Genomic DNA, 9,982 nt, shown 5'->3' on the forward strand with positions numbered 1-9,982 from the left:
ATTTCTACCATTTCTCTTTAAAATCTGACTTTTAAACCTGGCCTACACTCTTCGGGAAAAAAAGTGTATATCCTAGAACTTTAAAGGGTTTCTCGGCTGTCACCGACTGCGTTGTAACCTATTTTTGGTTCAGGTAGAACATTTTGGTTCCAGGTAGAACCCTTTTCGGTTCAGGTAGAACCCGTTCTACAGAGGGTTTTACATGGAACCCAAAAGAGTATAAAGAGTTATACCTGGAACAAAAAAGGGTTCTCCCTGGAATCAAAACTTAACAACACTGCAAACCTTATGCCTAAACCTAACCTTAAATACATTTTAAAAAATCGACATAGTCATTTTTGACTTTGTGGCTGTTGTAACTAGTGGAAACCGTGATTTGGGGCGGCAGGTAGTCTCGTGGTTAGAGCGTTGGGCCAGTAACCGAAAGGTTGCTATATTGAATCCCCGAGCTGACAAGGTAAAAAATGAACTGCTGACAAGGCAGTTAACCCACTGTTCCTAGGCCGTCATTGTAATTAATAATTTGTTCTTTAACTGAAAAATATATAAAAAATTGTTGGTTGAGGTGCTACAGTAAGGTGTTTATATTTGTGACCACTAGGTGGAGACAGAGGCAGTGTACCGGGCCATCACCATCGCCAAGCAGGCCAACTGTCCTCTCTACATCACCAAGGTGATGAGCAAGTCGGCTGCTGATGTCATTGCCAAGGCCAGGAAGAAGGGTGAGACTGGGTTTAGCGATTCAATATCAACTTTATTTTGGAAATCGTTTCTGTGTCATACATTCTTTGTTAACTTTGATGGCTGTAAACAACATTTGTTGTTGACCTGGCAAAAATGTTTCTGAAAAACTGATATTTCTTGTACAAATACCTCGTCTTTTTTCATTGGATGATTTTCAGGCATGGTGGTTTATGGCGAGCCAATCACAGCCAGCCTTGGGACAGACGGATCACACTATTGGAGTAAGAACTGGGCTAAGGCTGCAGCGTTCGTCATGTCCCCGCCCCTCAACCCAGACCCCAGCACCCCTGACTACCTCAACTCCCTGCTTTCCTGGTGAGAACACGTCATCTGTGTTTACACAGGCAGCGCCATTCTGATCTTTCCCATTTATTGACAAAAGATCTGATTTGATTGGTCAAAAATACAATTTTGTGGCAAAAGATCAGAATTGGGCTGCCTGTGTAAACGCAGCCATAGAGACACAGACACTAGAATGAAGACAGAACATTTCTGAATTATATCTGAATTACTTTGTCTGCATCTAGCACATACTTCAAAGCTCTCCCCCCGACCCTGTTCGACGCGCTCACGGACACCGTTGAAAGCTCTCACGGACACCGTTCGACGTGCTCACGGACACGCTCTCACGGACACCGCTCGCTGCTTTCACAGACACCGTTCGACGTGCTCACGGACACGCTCTCACGGACACCGCTCGACGCTCTCACGGACACCGTTGAAAGCTCTCACGGACATTGTTCAACAAAGAAAAAGTGGATTCACCCTAAAACAACCAGAAAACAGATTATTAATTAGTGAATCAGCTTCTGTGGTCTCAGTCATCCCTGATGGTGACTCACTGTGCTGTTCCCTTAGTCATCCCTGATGGTGACTCACTCCCGTGCTGTTCCCTTAGTCATCCCTGATGGTGACTCACTGTGCTGTTCTCTTAGTCATCCCTGATGGTGACTCACTGTGCTGTTCTCTTAGTCATCCCTGATGATGACTCACTGTGCTGTTCTCTAGTCATCCCTGATGATGACTCACTGTGCTCTTCTCTTAGCCATCCCTGATGATGACTCACTGTGCTGTTTCTCTTAGCCATCCCTGATGATGACTCACTGTGCTGTTCTCTTAGCCATCCCTGATGGTGAGTCACTGTGCTCTTCTCTTAGCCATCCCTGATGATGACTCACTGTGCTGTTCTCTAGTCATCCCTGATGGTGACTCACTGTCCTGTTCTTCTTAGTCATCCCTGATGGTGACTCACTGTCCTGTCTCTTAGTCATCCCTGATGGTGACTCACTGTCCTCTTCTCTTAGTCATCCCTGATGTGACTCACTGTGCTCTTCTCTAGTCATCCCTGATGTGACTCACTGTGCTCTTCTCTTAGTCATCCCTGATGATGACTCACTGTGCTGTTCTGTTGGTCCACAGTGGTCTGATGTCCTATTCTCTTGGTCCACAGTGGTCTAACTGTCCTGTTCGCTTGGTCCACAGTGGTCTGACTGTCCTGTTCTCTTGGTCCACAGTGGTCTGACTGTCCTGTTCTCTTGGTCCACAGTGGTCTGACTGTCCTGTTCTCTTGGTCCACAGAGGTCTGATTGTCCTATTCTCTTGTCCACAGTGGTCTAACTGTCCTGTTCGCTTGTCCACAGTGGTCTGACTGTCCTGTTCTCTTGGTCCACAGTGGTCTAACTGTCCTGTTCTCTTGGTCCACAGTGGTCTGACTGTCCTGTTCTCTTGGTCCACAGTGGAGACCTTCAGGTGACGGCCAGTGGCCACAGCACCTTCTCGACGGCCCAGAAGGCTGTTGGAAAGACAACTTCACCCTCATCCCCGAGGGAACTAACGGCATCGAGGAGAGGCTCGCCATCGTCTGGGAGAAGGCTGTGGTATGTTATCTTTTGTTGTTTCTTTTTTAAAGGTTTCTTTTTGGGCGTTGTATGCTTTTACAGTGGGAAATAAAGAGTTTGCAGTTGGCCTTGATCAAAGCGATGCTGCAGCTGTATATATGATCTGGAGGCAGCAGTTTATACAGCTAGACCACCGTGGGACACACCTGTTGTTGTTACTGTTGTTGCTTCTTCTTCTTCTTCACTGTTTTCACAATGATGCGATATGTCCTTAACAGTAACGTCTTTGCATTTTTGTATAAAAGACAGCTCTTTCCTTGATCGTGAAGAGGTTGTTTTTTGTTCCGTATTCCCCAGGCGACAGGCAAGATGGATGAGAATGAGTTTGTTGCGGTGACGAGCACCAACGCTGCCAAGCTGTTCAACCTGTATCCTCGTAAAGGAAGGATCGCCGTGGGGTCAGACGCAGACATCGTGATCTGGAACCCCAAGGAGACCAAGACCATCTCAGCCGCGACCCACGCACTGGTACACACACACACACCACACTGGTACACACACACACACGCACTGGTACACACACACACACACGCACTGGTACACACACCACACACGCACACACGCACACACTGGTACACACACACACACCGCACTGGTACACAACACACACACACGCACTGGTACACACACACACACACGCACTGGTACACACACACACACACGCACTGGTACACACACACACACACACGCACTGGTACACACACACGCACTGGTACACACACACACACACTGGTACAGACACACACACACGCACTGGTACACACACACGCACACACACACAACTCTCTTTCACAGTCAACCTCCAGACATAATTCAGACAACCCTCTCCAATGTGTCTGTCTGTCTATCTGCCGTTCTCTCTGTCAGGGAGGAGTTTTGTCCGTCTGTCTGTAAGGAGGAGTTTTGTCTCGTCGTCTGTCAGGGAGGAGTTTTGTCCGTCTGTCTGTCAGGAGGAGTTTTGTCCGTCTGTCTGTCAGGGAGGAGTTTTGTCCGTCTGTCTGTCAGGGAGGAGTTTTGTCTGTCTGTCTGTCTGCCTGTCTCTCTGTCAGGGAGGAGTTTTGTCTTTCTCTCTGTCAGGAGAAGTTTTGTCTGTCCGTCTGTCAGGAGGAGGTTTGTCCGTCTGTCTGTCAGGAGGAGTTTTGTCCGTCTGTCTGTCAGGGAGGATTTTGTCCTCCTCTCCACCCTCTCCGAGTTGGGCATCTCCGGCGCGGGCCACGCTTGGATTGCGTTCTACCTGACAGGTCGCTCCTACCAGGTGGCGTGGCGAGAATCTGTCTCCGCACCACGTGCTCTCACCACTGGTGTCCCCCAGGGCTCTGTTCTAGGCCCTCTCCTATTTCCGCTATACACCAAGTCCCTTGGCTCTGTCATATCCTCACATGGTCTCTCCTATCATTGCTATGCAGACGACACACAATTAATCTTCTCCTTTCCCCCTTCTGATAACCAGGTGGCGAATCGCATCTCGCATGTCTGGCAGACATATCAGTGTGGATGACGGATCACCACCTCAAGCTGAACCTCGCAAGACGGAGCTGCTCTTCCTCCCGGGGAAGGACTGCCCGTTCCATGATCTTGCCATCACGCTTGACAACTCCATTGTGTCCTCCTCCCAGAGCACTAAGAACCTTGGCGTGATCCTGGACAACACCCTGTCGTTCTCAACCAACATCAAGGCGGTGACCCGTTCCTGTAGGTTCATGCTCTACAACATTCGCAGAGTACGACCCTGCCTCACACAGGAAGCGGCGCAGGTCCTAATCCAGGCACTTGTCATCTCCCGTCTGGATTACTGCAACTCGCTGTTGGCTGGGCTCCCTGCCTGTGCGATAAACCCCTACAACTCATCCAGAACGCCGCAGCCCGTCTGGTGTTCAACCTTCCCAAGTTCTCTCACGTCACCCCGCTCCTCCGCTCTTCTCACTGGCTTCCAGTTGAAGCTCGCACCGCTACAAGACCATGGTGCTTGCCTACGGAGCTGTGAGGGGAACGGCACCTCCGTACCTTCAGGCTCTGATCAGGCCTACACCCAAACAAGCGACTGCGTTCATCCACCTCTGGCCTGCTCGCTCCCTACCTCTGAGGAAGTACAGCTCCCGCTCAGCCCAGTCAAAACTGTTCGCTGCTCTGGCACCCCAATGGTGGAACAAACTCCCCCACGACGCCAGGTCAGCGGAATCAATCACCACCTTCCGGAGACACCGAAACCCCACCTCTTTAAGGAATACCTAGGATAGGATAAAGTAATCCTTCTAACCCCCCCCCCCCTTAGAGTTAGATGCACTATTGTAAAGTGGTTGTTCCACTGGACATCATAAGGTGAATGCACCAACTTGAAGTCGCTCTGGATAAGAGCGTCTGCTAAATGACTTAAATGTAATGTAAATGTAAATGTTTTGTCTGTCTGTCTGTCTGCCTGTCTCTCTGTCAGGGAGGAGTTTGTCTTTCTCTCTGTCAGGGAGGAGTTTTGTCTTTCTCTCTGTCAGGAGGGAGTTTTGTCTGTCCGTCTGTCAGGGAGGAGTTTTGTCCGTCCGTCTGTCAGGAGGAGTTTTGTCGTCGTCTGTCAGGGAGGAGTTTTGTCCGTCTGTCTGTAAGGGTGTGATGATGATGATGATGATGATGATATCATGTCTGAGCTGGATGTTCATTATTCTGTCCTTGTGTGTGTTTCCAGACAGTGGAGATATGACATCTTTGAGGGCATGGAGGTGCGGGGAGCCCCGTGTGGTGATCAGCCAGGGGAAGATCGTCCTGGAGGGGGGCAAGCTGAACGTCACAGAGGGCTCTGGACGCTTCGTACCCAGGAAAGCTTACCCTGACTACGTCTACAAGAGGATCAAAGCACGCAGCAAGGTAAGAGAAGAAAGATGAAGGCTAACCAGGGTAAGAGCTAGGGGCTAATGCTTGCAGGGTAAGAGCTAGGGCCTAATGCTTGCGGGTAAAAGCACAGCAGGTGGGAGCTAGCGGCTAATGCTATCAGGGTAAGAGCTAGTGGCTAATGCTAGCAGGGTAAGAGCTAGCGGCTAATGCTAGCAGGGTAAGAGCTAGGAGCTAATGCTAGCAGGATAAGAGCTAGGGCTAATGCTTGCAGCGTAAGAGCTAGGGCTAATGCTGCAGGGTAGAAGCACAGCAGGTGGAGCTAGCTGCTAATGCTATCAGGGTAAGAGCTAGGGGCTAATGCTTGCAGGGGTAAAAGCACAGCAGGGTAAAAGCTAGGGGCTAATGCTAGCAGGGTAAGCGCTAGGGGCTAATGCTTGCAGGGTAAAAGCACAGCAGGGTAAGAGCTAGGGGCTAATGCTAGCAGGTAAGAGCTAGGGGCTAATGCTTGCAGCGTAAGAGCTAGGGCTAATGCTTGCAGGGTAAAAGCACAGCAGGTGGGAGCTAGCTGCTATGTATCAGGGTAAGAGCTAGGGCTAATGCTTGCACGGTAAAAGCACAGCAGGTAAGAGCTAGGGCTAATGCTAGCAGGGTAAGAGCTAGGGGCTAATGCTAGCAGGGTAAAAGACAGCAGGTCAGAGCTAGGCTAATGCTAGCAGGTGGTAAGAGCTAGGGGCTAATGCTTGCAGCGTAAGAGCTAGGGGCTAATGCTTGGAGGGTAAAAGCACAGCAGGGTGGGAGCTAGCTGCTAATGCTATCAGGGTAAGAGCTAGGGGCTAATGCTTGCAGGGTAAAAGCACAGCAGGGTAAGAGCTAGGTCTAATGCTAGCAGGGTAAGAGCTAGGGGCCAATGCTAGCAGGGTAAGAGCTAGGGGCTAATGCTAACAGGGTAAGAGCTGATGAGAAAATTGACATACAGTACCAACAAAAAAAAAGGAGCAGTGGGATAAATTACAGAAGCAGGGTGAGAGCTAGGAGCTAACGGCTAATACAAATTAGATTGGATTAATGTAGCGCCTTTTTAGCCTACTGAGGTACTCAAAGAGCTTTACATAGTAAGGGAGAACTCACCTCATCCACCACCAATGTGTGGCATCCACTTAAGTAGTTCATGTGACCATTTTTGTGCCCAAAAGGTTTACCAATCATAGCTAACATGTGTAGAGGTGAGGAGTGATATACCCCAATTAGGAACGAAGGGGATGATTAGGTGGCCATGATGGAATGGGGCCAGGTTGGAATTGAATGGGCTATTGAGGACACAGATGTTCTGTCCAAAAAGAGGAGCAGTAGGGTGTTAAATGTCCTTGTCATTATCGTGTTGCAGATCTCACTTGAAGCAAGAGGGACATTTCATTGTGTTAAAGCTTTTGCCACCATTCAGTTGTATAATTTCTCAAAGCCCGCAGCAGAGTAAGAGATGAAATCAGAGAACCAGTGAAGGGTAAGAGCTGAGAGCTAAAGACGAACCAAGAACAATCCCATCCCTAAATGGCCCTGTCATTATCCTGTGCAGAAGTCACCTAATGCGAGAGAGTACACTTTACAGACAGAGGCCTGAAACTCTACACATTAGGTTTTAAAGAAACTGTGCTTTTGAAGTGCACTTTGCAGCAATTTAAACGCTAACGGAATAACGGGCTAAGGCTAATGGCTACGCAGAGTAACAGAGTGTGATAGTATAAAAGGCCATCGCAACTTGTGCTTTACAAATGTGGCATAACTTCTCTTCAACCTTAACTTACTGTATATTATACAGTAAATCCCTTTTTAACAGGTGACCAAATGTTTATGATGAAGGCTAAATTATCCTCTTAATTACATTATCCTTTACATGACATTCCTCCAGATGGTTGATGATTTAAATGATCCTTTACATACATTCTCTCCAGATGGCTTGGTGATTTACATTATCCTAAGATGACATTTCTCCAGATGGCTGGTGATTACATTATCTAAGATGACATTCTCTCCAGAGGGTTGATGATCTACATTATCCTAACATGACATTCTCTCCAGATGGTTGATGATTTACATTATCCTAACATGACATTCTCTCAGAGTGGCTGGGGATCTAACATTATCCTAACATGACATTCTCTCCAGATGGTTGATGATTTACATTATCCTAACATGTCATTCTCTCCAGATGGTTGATGATTTACATTATCCTAACATGACATTCTCTCCAGATGGTTGAAGATCTACATTATCCTTAACATGACATTCTCTCCAGATGGTTGATGATCTACATTATCCTTAACATGACATTATCCTCCCTCTTCAGATGGCTGATGCCCGTGGCGTCCCCCGAGGGAACTATGATGGACCGGTCCATGAYGTCATCAGCATGACTAAGTCAGTGCCGGCCACTCCCTCCAGCAGGGGGCCCCAGTGCCCAGGGAAGGGCCCCCTCGGCCCCACCAGGGACCTGCACCGGTCTGGTTTCACTCTATCCGGTATGGGTAAGCTTTGTCTACTCTTTACTGGGTGTGGATGTTTCTCCTCACTTTTTAAATTGAACCTTTATTTATACAGGGTTCTTCTCATTAAGATCTCTTTCACTACCTGGAAGTACCAGACAGGAAACTGTCTCCTTTTGTCTTGCTGTCAGGGTTCTATTATTTCAATATTTCTTTGTCCTTCCTTTTCTCTCAGTGTCTCTGTCTATAAGCATCCTAATCTCTCTCTCTCCCTTCTCTCTCTCCCCCCCATCTCCCTCTCTTCCACACTCTACGTCTTCCTCCCCTCTCCCTCCTTCTCTCTCACTCTGACCATCTCACTCCCATTTCCTTGTTTCAGCCAATCATCTTTCTAATTGGGAGTCCTGTCTATCCTGTCAGTCTTATGACGGTCTAACTTCTAGCTCTGTTTACTGTCTCTGTTGAACCACACAGGACCAATTATAGCCATAGCTACATTATAGCGGTAGTTACATCTAAGGTCAGGGATTTGGGAAGCTGTACAATGGTTATTTCAAATCCTAGTTATACTGCCTTACCCCTATCAGAACACAAAATGTACTCAATTGTTAGTAACGGGTCTTTGTTCTTGTTCTCTCCGATACAGGAACTCAGATTGACGACCACATCCCCCGACGCTCAGCACAGAGGATCGTGGCGCCACCCGGTGGCCGCTCCAATATCACCACCCTGTCGTGAACCCGGGAGCTCCTTGCTCCTCTCGCGTCTGCTGTAGGGAGAACGATACATCAACTACTGTAGCAACAACCAACTACCGTCGATCAAAACAAATCTCACCTGGCTTCCAGAACTCAACTCAACAGTGAAACCTGAACATGCAATCTTCTTCTCAGATACAACTGTAAAACAGTATACAGCGTAGAACTACAATTACCACTAGTAGTTACCAGTCATTCTATGTCTATGGTAGACACACCAACTTAGTACTTTGATCTGTTATCCTTTATAAATATTGTGATCAATTCCTCAATCAATTTATCTCATCACCCATCAATAGTCAACTGTCCCCTGTCAGATCTCCGTAGCATGCACCTTAAACAGTCTCTGTCTCCTCAGTCAGATAACCGTCTCTCTCTCTCATCTCCTCGGCTTCACTATAGCTTTACTAACATGGTGATAAAGGAGTCGTAGATGAAAGTAGTTTTCTTTAGACCACAGAATGCCTCTCAGCTCTCTCTCTCGTCGTAGTGATGCCTGCTTCTGCTTTCGCGTCAGTGCTTCTAAGAAACTCTGTAGTTGAGTCCAACATGGAACTCTATTCCCTAGATAGCGCACTACTTTTGTCCTCTAGTGCACTATCTAGGGTATTAGAGAGCCGTTTCAGACTAACGCCAACTTGTTGTCTCTCTCTCTCTGCTGTTATTTAGTCATGGCTGTAGGCTATTTAGGCTTCATCTTACCGTCTCTTACTGTTATGCATGACTTTTTCCTCTTCATCGTTACTCATTACAAATACAACAAGGAAAATAAGTGTGTATTACTGTTACTGTGAACAGACTGTAGGGACAGTCCTCTAGTCACACTTGTCTTACTATTATTATGATCGTTTTATCCCAATGCAGGTGCGCTAACTTTGCTTCCATGGTATATTCAGTCAGTCAGAATAAGAACTTCACCAATCCTTCTATTCAGTCAGTCAGAATAGGAACTTCACCAATCGTTCTATTCAGTCAGTCAGAATAGGAACTTCACCAATCCTTCTATTCAGTCAGTCAGTCAGAATAAGAACTTCACCAATCGTTCTATTCAGTCAGTCAGAATAGGAACTTCACCAATCCTTCTATCCAGTCAGTCAGAATAAGAACTTCACCAATCCTTATACTCAGTCAGTCAGAATAAGAACTTCACCAATCCTTCTAGTCAGTCAGTCAGTCAGAATAGGAACTTCACCAATCTTTCTAGTCAGTCAGTCAGAATAAGAACTTCACAAATCCTTCTAGTCAGTCAGAATAAGAACTTCACAAATCCTTCTAGTCAGTC

The 9,982-nt window shown here is 47.3% G+C and overlaps 1 pseudogene; it reads left to right on the plus strand.

The window, feature by feature from the left end:
* Nucleotides 1–601: 601 nt before the first annotated feature.
* On the plus strand, nt 602–9,874 carry LOC112079270 (dihydropyrimidinase-related protein 2-like; annotated as a pseudogene).
* Nucleotides 9,875–9,982: the final 108 nt, after the last annotated feature.

This window comes from Salvelinus sp. IW2-2015, unplaced genomic scaffold (assembly GCF_002910315.2).
Source record: "Salvelinus sp. IW2-2015 unplaced genomic scaffold, ASM291031v2 Un_scaffold7459, whole genome shotgun sequence".
Lineage (NCBI taxonomy): Eukaryota > Metazoa > Chordata > Actinopteri > Salmoniformes > Salmonidae > Salvelinus > Salvelinus sp. IW2-2015.